This window comes from Puntigrus tetrazona, chromosome 21, assembly GCF_018831695.1.
Source record: "Puntigrus tetrazona isolate hp1 chromosome 21, ASM1883169v1, whole genome shotgun sequence".
NCBI lineage: Eukaryota > Metazoa > Chordata > Actinopteri > Cypriniformes > Cyprinidae > Puntigrus > Puntigrus tetrazona.
The window spans coordinates 12,099,143-12,111,263 of NC_056719.1; the positions used below are offsets into that span (position 1 = coordinate 12,099,143).

The following is a 12,121-nucleotide window of genomic DNA, read 5'->3' on the forward strand; positions in this document are numbered from 1 at the left end:
TCATCTGTTTTTTGTTTTGTGTTTTTTTGTTTTGTGTAACATTTTGCATTGAACATGTTTACGCAAAATTGAATATATATATATCCAATATATATATATATATATATATTTATTTATTTATTTATTTATTTATTTTTTATCTTTTTTAATTCTACTTTACCTATAATGTCGCAGTTCCTTGCACCAGTTAAGCTTCGTCACAATGTTCATATCCCGTTTTGACCATTAGAGGTAAAGGTTTTGCTTTGTGAATCAATCTTTTATGATTGTCTAACCTCTGCATGTTAAATTCAGTCTGTCTGCATAGCGCAAACCTTTTTTAAAAAACACAAACCTTTTAAATGCAAAGTATTGAATGGTATAGAAACTCAATGCCTTGAGTTGCTGTCAGCTGTCCCCTGGTCACAGAATAATGAAGCGTAATGGAAATCTTGCTGCGCTGTTGATGGAATATTGAAGTCGTAGCCCAGGGACAATGTTTGTGACATTTTGTCACTTTTTAAATGATTTTCTGTCTGATGCAGAAAAGCATAAATGCCTTTTTCTAAAGGTAATACTTCACTGTTGTCATTGTAAAGAAAGGGCTCTAGATAACAAAACCACCATAAAAGTTTTGAGCAGCTGTTTAGTAAATGCTTTTTCTGTTACGTCTTGGCATTTGTGCACGCGGGGGAGCAGGGGAAATAGCTACATTGTGGTATGTGGTGCTGTAGTGATATCCTGGCTTCAGGGATATGAACTGTGATAAAGAGCAAAGCAACTTCTGTTTTGGCAAGAGGCACAGGAAAAGAGATGATGGGCCGAAGGCATGAATTTGATAAATTTACTTTAAATGCGCAGCCATTTTAGGAGAGTTTTGTCCTCTCTTTTCTTATACTTCGTCTAAAATATCGTGTAACAACAAATCATATTTGAAAATGGGAGAATTGGGTATTTTGACACACAATTTGCAAGGAATTTGATGCTGCTGGGTCAGCGACCAAAGAGTGTTTACAATAATAAAAAAAAAACATTTTTCCTAGTTTTTAGTTAATGTCAGTCTTTTTATACCATTTTCAGCAAAAATTGTCTCTGAATGATTCTGAAAAATTTGTGTGGTTAAGCTATAATATTTCTAAACTAATATACTTTATCTTAAATTGATTGTGAAATTAATTTAAAAAAATTAAATAATTATTTAAATGTACACAGTACATGTAAAATATTTTTCCTTTAAATTAATTTACAATAAATTGTAAATATCACAATTCTAAATGTCTGTTGGGGAGGGACGTCTTTACAACCTGAACCAACTTTGCCTGTCATAAAAAGGTTAAATGGATATATTAAGAGACTTATTGACCATGACACAGTCGTGAGGTCGAAAATATATTGTGTGCCACTCTGCCTTTGGTTGCTTTTTCAACAATTATGCTTGTAATGAGGCTTGTTATCTCCACAATACGATATATTCATACGCGTCATTTGCGAAACTGAACGCGATATCGATGTGTATTAGCGGCCGCTCCATTTGAAAGCAGCCGATGGAGATTTACCGCTAATGTCCATCTCTGCAGTGTAATATATTCCCAGCCATCAGGTATTGCTTAGGTCGTCAGGTAGCGCAGCTCCATGTAAACCTTTCTAATTCCGAATGAGGATTTCGCAGCAACGCTCCTCCATAAAGTTTCATGCTCTGTCTGTGAGGGGCTCAGGAACTCGTGAGCTCCCTTTAATAACCCACGGATTTGCATTTGTCCAGAAAGCAAGCATGCAGCAGTTGTGTGAGCCGGTGAGGAACGGCCTCAGCTGTTCAGACAGGCACCAGTGAAGTGTGAAGTTGTTATTTTTGGCTCCATTCCTTGTGCTCACCTACACTGTGTTTTGATGCTCTTTTTAAAGTGGCTCTTGCCAGCCGGATATATAAGAGGTCTTGGCCCCCGAACAGCTGCAATAACCATTCTTTCTGTCTGTGCTCTCGTCTGTCACCCCTTTGGTCCGACGACGGCGCCCGGTGCTGATTTTGTGCACCTCTGATTGTAATCCGCCACTCAAGACCTCTTCACGCAAACCTCTTGATTAGAGAGCGGTCATTAGAGCAGAGAAGGATACCTTGCGCTTGAGCGGCCATGCGTCAGCGTTTGCGGCCCTCGGCTGGATATCTTGCCTCTTCTGTTGGACAGATCGGCGTTACGTTAACCCTTTTGATACATGGCTGTAAAAGCATGTTGGTTCTCTTGCCTCTTTGCCAGGATGACAGACTGCAAGATATTACTTTTTCTTTTTTGAAGGAACCGGTTGGCAGGAATCCAGAGCTGCCACTGTGTCATTGCCAATCCCTTGGTGGCTCCAATCCAACTGCTCGGATTCAGCACTTTTCCCCTCCCGCTGCTGTAATGTGGCCTTGCTAAGATAATGTATCTTTCTCGAGATAAAGCACGCATCTCAGCACTAATATCGATGTGAAGTTTACTCCGTTTGTGAGAGCTCCTTGTTCTCGTTTTCTCCCGTCAGGGGCTACGACGCGTACTGTAGCTCATGCATGATAGCTCAATTTAAAGAGTTTTTGCAGGCCGTGAGTTCCCTGACTGCGCCGGTAGGAACCGGATAAATTGACCTGTGGTTGCCGGAGCCGTGGAGCATCAAAACAGGGCAAATTCCGCTTGAATTATTCATATAATATATCTCGAAGCACACTGACTTGCTTTTTGGGGGCAGTAACTGGATTTAGATACTCTAAATGATCTCTTAATGCACTCTGCCGCTTCAGCCAGGCAGTGAACAGCAGTGACTCACCCATGCTGTTATTTAGTTAGTTAGTTAGTTAATCTTCTTATGGAGTGGCATGGTTATTTAAAGACGTATTGTCATCTTTTACTCAACCTCATGCCACTCCAAACCTGTTCTGACTTATTTTCGTCTGTGCTACTTGGAAAAAGATATTTTGTATGTATTAAAAAAAAACACACACACGCTGAAACAAATATCCTAAATATCCTTATGTTCCGCAGAAAACAGGAAGTCAAAATTATAAAAGTGGATAATTTGTGATAATGATCTAAAATCATCTACAATTTTATCTGTGATAATATTGGTTGTAAATGGTTTTTGTTTTATGATGTTAAGCCATGTTAAAATCTGCAAACCATATGAAAAGAGCTTAAAAAGGCATAAAGAAATAAGAGACGCTGTCTTTTCTCTTATAGACGTGATTTGACATTTTAACTTTTTGTCTTGTGCCTGTTTTAATGACGTGTTGGAAGCACATCTGGGAAAATATAAATATTCAAACATATTATATCTGGGAAAATAATGACAAAAATAAGGAAGTAAACTGAGTGAGCTGCTTAAGAAAAACTGCTCAATCCAAGTTGTCCTGAACATGAGACGTGCTTTTAACGAACCCATAAACTCAAGTTTAAAATGACTGGCCCTTTTGCCCGTGTTGTTTAATACATTTTAAGACCAGTTTTCTTCAGGGCATAAATTACATAAATTACATCTTTGGCTTAAGCTTATCAGCAAATGTTAGGAAATCATTGAGTATTTGGCATAAAGTCTCAACCTGGCACCAATGAGTTTCTATTAAACTTTAAATAGTTGGATACGAATGCAGTAATTCTGACTAAAGTATACATTTTTCTAAACCGTTTTGCATCCAGAAGTGGAAGTGCTTTAAATCTCTTCCCCCATAAACTGCGGCGTAAGTAGTAGTGTGTTGCTGAAGTATTGACAGAGCCATTGTTTAGTCCGTAAACTACTGCTTAATAAAAAAGGAATTTTAAATAGTTTATCGCTGGCTGTACAGGAAACGCGGCGATCCGTAATTTCAAAACTGAGCTATAGCAAGACACGTCCCTATTTAATACACTTTAAATCCGGCTAGTTTAATTGAATGAATCTAAATAAAGTCCTGTTTTTCTGCAGAAAACCTGTGTGGTAATCTGTCTGAAACCCACCAGTGTGTCCCTTATATTCTCCCCTGCTTGCTCCTGTTATTGCTTTGTTAATCGATGTGCTCTGATTCGTTTCGCAGGAATGCCTGCAGCGTCTCGGAAGACTCACCTGCAGATCCTGAGCTCAGGCGAGCAGAGCCACTTTTGATGAGATTCTGGGAGGACCACACTGTCAACCCGAGGTAGGATGGGAGCCGGTCAGGGTTTATTGCTTTACCAGTTGGAACGTTGTTGTGCGGCCTCGCTGTTTCTTGTAATGCGCTTGCACCACCTGCCTGCCTGTCAAAGGACAGAACACAGAGTAAACAAATTTTAAAGTCCGCAAACGGCAAGACTTTCTACTTATAAGGGCAGCACGTAAGTTTGAAAAAGCTGTTATTCACTCAATAGTTTTTTCAAACCTGCAACACAGATACTGTGAAGACTTTTCAGCTGTTTTTGACTCCCAAACAACATTTCAATTACAAAAGGACTTTTAATTTTAGTATCGACTTCCTATCCTGTTCATTTATATGCAGGTGCAAACTTTTCTGTGTACTTTGGCGAGCTGCTACCAAAACAAACTCCAAACGAACTTCCTTTTACCCAGATTTTGTTCAAAACGATGCTACACCAACCCGTTTTTAGGTTCGTAGTTTGCAGCTACGATTTCCTGGCCATTCTATTAATAAAAATGGCAAATTGCCACATTCAGGTTAAGGTTTGTTAGTAGATTTTTAAGGGGAAGCCTGTATTGAAGTATTGCATTGCAGCGGGGTTTGAAGCGTTTTCCTTCTGTCTTCCGGGAGACAGAAAGGCACACGAGTCACACTGATGGCAGTTACCAGCGTTTCTGATTCGCCACAAAGATTTGGAGAAGAGCCCGACTGTATCCCTCACGCGGTTCGCGTTCCTGCCTGTGGGAATGCATGAAAAAGGAAACCTTGGATTCCTCACCAAATTGAAATTCTGCCAGTCTGTTGTTTTGCTGTGAGCTGTATTTGATCATGTAGGTTAAGATGCCTCGTAATCACCGCTAAACACTTTCAGATGTTGACGCTTTTGTAACATACCTGTACATAAAATCCCGTACAGCTGCGTACTTCACGTGGGCCTGATGGTGATGTGATGTTTACGGGCGCCATTGATCTTTACATCAACTCCTCTTTTGTTTTTCACCTTATAGAAGTGGAGGTGGAAGCTGAATTATAAACTTTCATAAATAATTGAGAGCCATCGGCAGAAGTGAATTATTAATAAGTGAAAAAGGCATCGCTCTAGATGCGTCGTGATGGGCTAACATGAGCTTGTCTTGGTGTCGTAAAGCACAGACGTGTTATTTCCTCTCATTAAGAAAGTTTGTTAGATGGAGCAACTGGAGTACTTGCAATTTATTTTTGTGCCGTATCCTGTATCCTTTTTATTTGAAGATGGAATATCAGATTTCAGATCAGAAGTTTAGTCAGCCATTTAGGTGCTTCAACACCTTTCCTCCCTTATGATTTAATTGATTTTTTATTAAAAACATTTTTTTTAATGCGACTTATAAACAGTTTTCTGTGGACTACTCTTTTTTTCAATACAAATATCTAATGGCCGTAAATCATTTGCTTGAGATTTCTATTTTAACCATAAACATTTTCTCAAAAAACAGGACTTCTGATATGGTGTCAAGCAGAAATAGACAAAAAATACTGAGGAAAAGCACTACTTCTGTGTAGTATAATTAGATATAATTACTAGAATATTCTAGATAAGCTGTTTTTTTTATAGAGTTTACTAGAATTTGTTGGGGTTTTGTTGTTGTTGTTGTTGTTGTTGTTTTTGTTTTTTTTTGTTTTGTTTTTACTTTAAAGTGTTGCTCATTGCCTGCAGTCGGTCTGCACATGAATATTTAGAAAACATATTCCAATCAGTTTGGTCCTTTAATTTTTCTTTTTTACCGTCATAAAACCTAATCCTGTTAATACATTTTGCTTCCCTTACACTTCATAGTGAAATTAAACTGCGTATGTCAACATATAAAAAAAAACCCCTAATATAATAAGCTGATAATAATAGGGATGCACCAGTTGACTGGCTGTAAATGCAACTTTATATACTTTATAATTTTGTTGCACTAAACATTGTTTGATTTAACATTTTGGAATAATTTATTTAAAGCATACCTTTGTTTTAAACTGGTAAAGACTTTTTTCTTAACACCAAATGTAAAAAAAAAAAAAAAAAAAGCTAAATGCTGATTAAGGAACGTCTTTATTTGGGCTGTTGAATGTTCACTGCCAAGCCAATGTTTTAATTTAAGATCAGTTTTATTCAGGTTCAATTGTTTTCAACCCAATTATACAGTTTCAACCCAATATGTCATGCTAAATACCAAATCTTGTTTATGTATACTTTTTTTTTAAATTTTTTTTGTTCCCTTGTTTTTTGCGCAAAGGAAAAAAAACAGAAATTGGTATCCGAATCGGTCAAGTTGCTTGCGTAAAATCAGTATCGGAATCTTACCTAACATAAGAGATCCGATTAATACTAACTGTACTAACTGTGAGATGTAGGCCAGGTGAGCAGATTTCAGATATAGAAAGTGAGAAAGTGCTGTCTAATATGTTTTGCTGTTTAGACGCATTCATCAGAATCTAGGCTGCGTTTCCCCCAAAGCATCGTAAGCCTAAGTAGATGGTAGAAACCGCTGGCACCAATGGTTTCAAAGATCTGCTTAGGTTTACAACACTTTTGGGAGCCACAACCTAGGCCTATGCCAGATACCAAGTAGTGGCTTGACTTTGACTCCATGTGATCCGAAGATTTTCCACCTTTTAATTGTACCTAATAATAAAGACTTTTCTTAAATAAATTCAGGTCTTTTCTGAGCCGTGACTAAACATTTTATCCTTAACTGGAGCTTGACTTGCTTGACGTCAAACACTGACTTCATCTGTGTTTGCTTTTTTGTTAACTACTACGCACCTGTTTTGCAAGTTTGAAAAACGCAATAAAAAAAAAAGCAGTATTTGCATTTACATTTGCATTTTTTCATTTAGAAGACGTTTTTATACAAAGCAATTTACAAATGTGGAAAACAATGTTAGTAACTTATTTCAAGGAGGTAGAATAGTATAAGAAGTGCTGTAATACAGACGATAGCTTTTATGGAATTAGCGCATAGAAAGTACATAGAAACACACTACTATTCAAAAGTCAGTATATTTTTAAGAATTGCTTTTATGCAGAAGAATGCATTAAATTCTAAATTTAAAGGCATTTTTTATTGTCCATTTCAAGTAATTAAAGTTAAACTTTCAGCAATGGTAATAAAACATTTCCAAATCAGCATATTATTATGATTTCTGAAGGATCATGTGACAATAATAACTTGAGCAATGATGCTGAATGTTCATCTTTGCAGTCACAGGAATAAATGACATTTTCAGATACAGTCACGCAGTCTTTGGTTTCACAATATTACCGCTTTACTGTATTTTGATCAAATAAATGTAGCCTTGGTGAAATCTTTCAGTAGCATTAAACATTAAACAATATTTATAAATGTATCATTTGTGCATCAACAAGGTACAATCTCATGAATATACACCCACGGTGCGTTTGCAAACAAAATGCAAAGATCCTGAGCTAAAATCCACACTGTGTCGGTTGTGGTTTCAACAACAATTTTAGCAGATGAGCGTCTGAACAACCACGATGAGTCCTTTTAGACACTCATTCTTTTGCACTCATGTAAATACGGTTAATTATGCTCCCAAGATCATTTGCTCTAGACAATGGCAGTGCCAAGAGCACTAGACTTGTGCCGTCCTGGTCTTTTGTGCGCGTGTTTTTAAATGTAAATGCAAACCTACAACTGTTGCGGAGGGCGCCTGGATCATGTCTATGAATACTAATGAAACAGCCTTTTGAGCAAATTCACCGTGATGCTTAAACAGTACTGGTTTACTCTCTCGGTCATCCCGTTTTTGCTCTCTCTCTCTCTCTCTCTCTTGATTTCTCATTCTGTTTAGCGATTGTCTCAGCAGTGGTCAAGGTGAGGTTTGTGTCTGTTCCCTTCCTCGGAACGATTCTCTGTGGATGTAACATTGTCTGAGCTCAGTATATGGCTTGTGCTGTTTTGTCAAAGGAAATGAAGGTGAGATTTCAAACAGCTGACAGCTGCATATTGGCCGGGACCTCTGATGACTGTACCCGACACACTCCAGAGTCATCCTGCCCTGCCAAATCATCACGATTCCACACTTGAAAGAGATTTTTCTGACAAAGCAGCATCCACACATGGTTCAGGTGGTCACGGGTCCTGTGGATTGCTCAAACTGGTGGGATCGCTCACGCCGGCTCACTCGGCATCTGGCATTAACATTCACACTGAGCCATACGGAAAAGCAAGATAACCCACCAAGCTTTTGTTGTCCTTTTTTATGAGCTTTAATCATGCATAAACTTCATTGCTGTAAAGACTCTACCTACAGAAATGTGTATTAAACCACTGCCTGTTTATGTATTCTAAAGTGAAGATTGAATAGAGAATATGGATCAGAGTAGACTGTCACTATTTGCTATTCATTACAGTGGACATGAGGATAACATTTTTTAAAAAAAAACAACGACTATTATTGTAATACTATATTGACAACTTTTTAAAAAAAGAAAAATTTAATCTGTATTTGTATCATTTATTATTAATTTTATCAGGAGGACGACGAATAGTAGTAGAATGCTGCAATAAATCAACACCATTTTTTTTAAGCTTTCCATTTTTAATTTACACTATAATTACAATAATTATGACTTAAGTACTTATTGATGATGTAGGTATCATTAAATTCTTATCAACATCAGCAATAATACATATATTTTTATAATAGCTTTAGGATCTTGTTGTTGTTGTTGTTGTTGTTGTTGTTAGCACATAATAATAAATAATTCCCACAATGGATGATATTAAAATAATGATGATGATAATAACTAGTAGTGATGATAACAACAACATTATTATTATTATTATTATTATTATTATTATTATTATATTAAGAACTATTATTATTATTATTTTATATTAATTACAAGAACATGTATTATTATATATGTAATATTATTATTATTATTATTATTATTATTATTATTATTATTATTATTAAATGAATTATCATTTTAATATTGTCTATTTGTTAGGAATAATTTGTGTTGCTTGATTACACATTTTTGGAATTACTTATATAATATTTGGTTGTGTTTTTTTTTTTTTTTTTTTTTGGTTTGAATGAGGTTTTTAAGGGTTGTATGTTGTTGAATTTTTGCTTAGTATTTAGATATGTATGTGTCTCTTTAATCCCTTAAGGACTTGAACTCTTAGAGTATGTTCTCATTTATGTTCATCATTCTCTGCATCCTATTTCAGTTGACAGCCGACATCTAGCCCGTGTTTTTGTTTGTGTGTGTGTGTGTGTGTGTGTGTGTGTGTGTGTATGTACGTACACATGCCCGTCCTCGTTCAATTCTGTTCCCTACACGCCCCTCTGTGTGTCTTGCACCACTGCCCTCTAACTGCTGATTGATCGAATCCACCTGGAGACCAACACCCTTCTTTCATTTCCCACCACCTTGGGAGACAAGAAGCAGGTTGCCTGCCAGCTCCACACAGCCTCCTTTGACCTACGGAGTCGGCACGGTTGCAGCACAGCAACAGGAGTGGTGCTTCGACCCACTTTAGCAGACACAGAGGTGCTTTAACTTTAGCTCATGTCCTTTTTGGGCAGCCTAAATGGAACAAGCACCTGGTATCGATCAGTCTCTCTCATGGGCTCCACATGCTTGCACTTTGTTGCTCGGCGCAGTCATAATGCTACTAACATTCTCAGACATACGCACTCATTCACAATTAAACATCCCCCTGTTTTCCTGGCAGCCCCTCATGTTCTTTTCACAGTCCCAGAACAATAAGCCGTCTCAACAATCTCAGAGCGCTCTCTTCACGATCCAGGGCAATCACCAGCAGGCCACATGTGCTAGCATGCTTCAAGTGCTCAAATGTTCTCCAAGTAGGGTGGAGACCGGGAAAAGAGACGTCGACTGGGATGCTGGGTGGAAACGTACCCCCCACCCCCCCTGTAACGTTCAGCAGAGATGCTACCGCTGCTCTCTCGCTCTTTTCCTCCCCAGCTGCTGTTCAACTCAATTATCTGATTCGCTGAGTAGTCTGTTCTGCTCTCATAATGTGCGGTACTATTAGGAATTCTCTGCATGCTGTGGGGGGAATGAGGCCTACAGGCCTTGCCCCCGGGAGCCATCCTTCAACCCAGAGAGCTCGGCATTGATGCAAAACACAAAGAATCCCTGCTTTTTTCCACGTAATCCTCCATATTTTGTCCATTTATTCACTCTACACCTAGTTTCTTTGACAATTATTTTCATAATAGATAATCTTTTCATAATAGATAAAGGATATTGAACTAACCTTTTGAATTGGGTTCTTTTTTTCTTGATTCGTCGTGCTTCATCCCGGAAACCTCAGCTTAAAGTTCATCTGAAGATGAACCTCTTTGGTTTTAGAAAACCGCATTAAAATGTGAATATCTGAAAATTGAATTAATTTTCATTTTGATATCTTTAACATTTACGATTTTCTTAATTTAATCATAATGAAGAAAAAAAGCCTCTTTCAGTGAATTCTTGTAAATAAAATCTTATAAGATTCTTATAATGCATAAGATTTATAATCTTATTTATTTTTATTGATTTCTGTTTATATCCATGGAAATGATTGCTGTTGTTGTCATGAAATAAATACAAAAATAGACAGGCCCTCATTACTGTGTAAATACTAGTGCAACTAAGGATTTTTCAGGTTGACTAATAGTTGTTTAGTCGACCAATGCTTAAAATAATTGTACGTTTATTAATAAACCATTTAAATGAGCCTTTATTTGCCTGCAAAAGAGGCTGCATTAACATTTTAATAATTCACGGATAACCAATTGTTTTCTTTGTTTCGGTTTAAGAAATGAACTCTCCGACACTGACTCGTTGTCACCAGTTTGCTGTTTTACAAAAGCATGTTTTGTTGTTATTGTGAATGCACACAACTAATAAAATTTGTCAACTAACGATTTGTTGACCATAAGGAGGCAGCCCTAGTTATTACTTAATTAAAACCTTTTATAATGCGTTATTACAGGTTTAAAAAAATGTAACACATAAAATATATTCATAATGTAACAACTATTTTTATCCAAAATATTTTAAGTTGTAAAATGTAATGTTGCCTGATTCTCCAAAAACTTGATCGTTTTGAAACTTGAAAATTTTTCACATTTATTAATGGTCTATTATTTTTAAAAAAGTATATGGTAACACCTTATTTTAAGGTGCCATAATGCAGAGTAATAAATTAGGTACTTGGTAGTAGCCATTGTACTTACAGGATTTAAAATGTAGTTCTCGTTGTAACTAAATTATGGAACAGCATGTAATTACAGTTTGTAGTTATTTAGATGTAACAGGCAGCTACTGTTATACACATGTAATGGAGTCTGATACGCTCTACTTACACAAGTACAATCTTGATACTTTAAGTAGCATAAGCTACTTAAAATATTCTGGATTTTAAATGTAATTAGAAAGGTGTTACGTGTATTTAAGCTGTGTACTAATGGATCTAACTGCAAGAGAAGGTGTACAGTATAGATACACAAAGTACACTTCAGTACTTGATGCACTATTTTAAGTAGCTTATGTCTGTGTACTTGAATTGATAATCACATTGTATATAGTCCGCAGTACATATACAACAAGTCTTTTGGTTACATAGGCAGAGTCTGTTACTCTACAATGTGTAAAGGTACCAGCATATTACCTTCATAATTACAGTACAAACTGTTCCATAACTTACTTACCTGGCAAGTACATTTTAAGTACAACAACTACTAGGTAAATACTCTGTATTATGGATGCCTTAAAAAACGTGTTACCAAATTTATTTAATTTTTTTTTACTTTATTGACTTTTGTGAAACTATATATAAATACATAAACATATATACATAACACACACTTATAAAGTATTTATTTCATTTGTTTATTTTTGAATTTTCCTATTCTTTGCTGTAGACATCCTATATGTCATTGACACGATTACTCTTGCTCTCGCTCCACAATGTGGTCCTCTTCTCCATCACTTGCTCCAGAAGGGGGAAGGGT

The 12,121-nt window shown here is 36.6% G+C and overlaps 1 protein-coding gene across 2 annotated transcripts in view; it reads left to right on the plus strand.

Annotated features, from left to right (window-relative positions):
* ndst1b (N-deacetylase/N-sulfotransferase (heparan glucosaminyl) 1b) overlaps nt 1-12,121 on the plus strand; it is a 68,622-nt gene that overhangs the window by 18,315 nt on the left and 38,186 nt on the right. For both annotated transcript variants that reach the window (XM_043221259.1, XM_043221260.1), the window contains exon 2: nt 4,016-4,117. The gene's annotated coding sequence lies outside the window, so the exon portion shown is untranslated. The remainder of the gene's footprint in view (nt 1-4,015; nt 4,118-12,121) is intronic.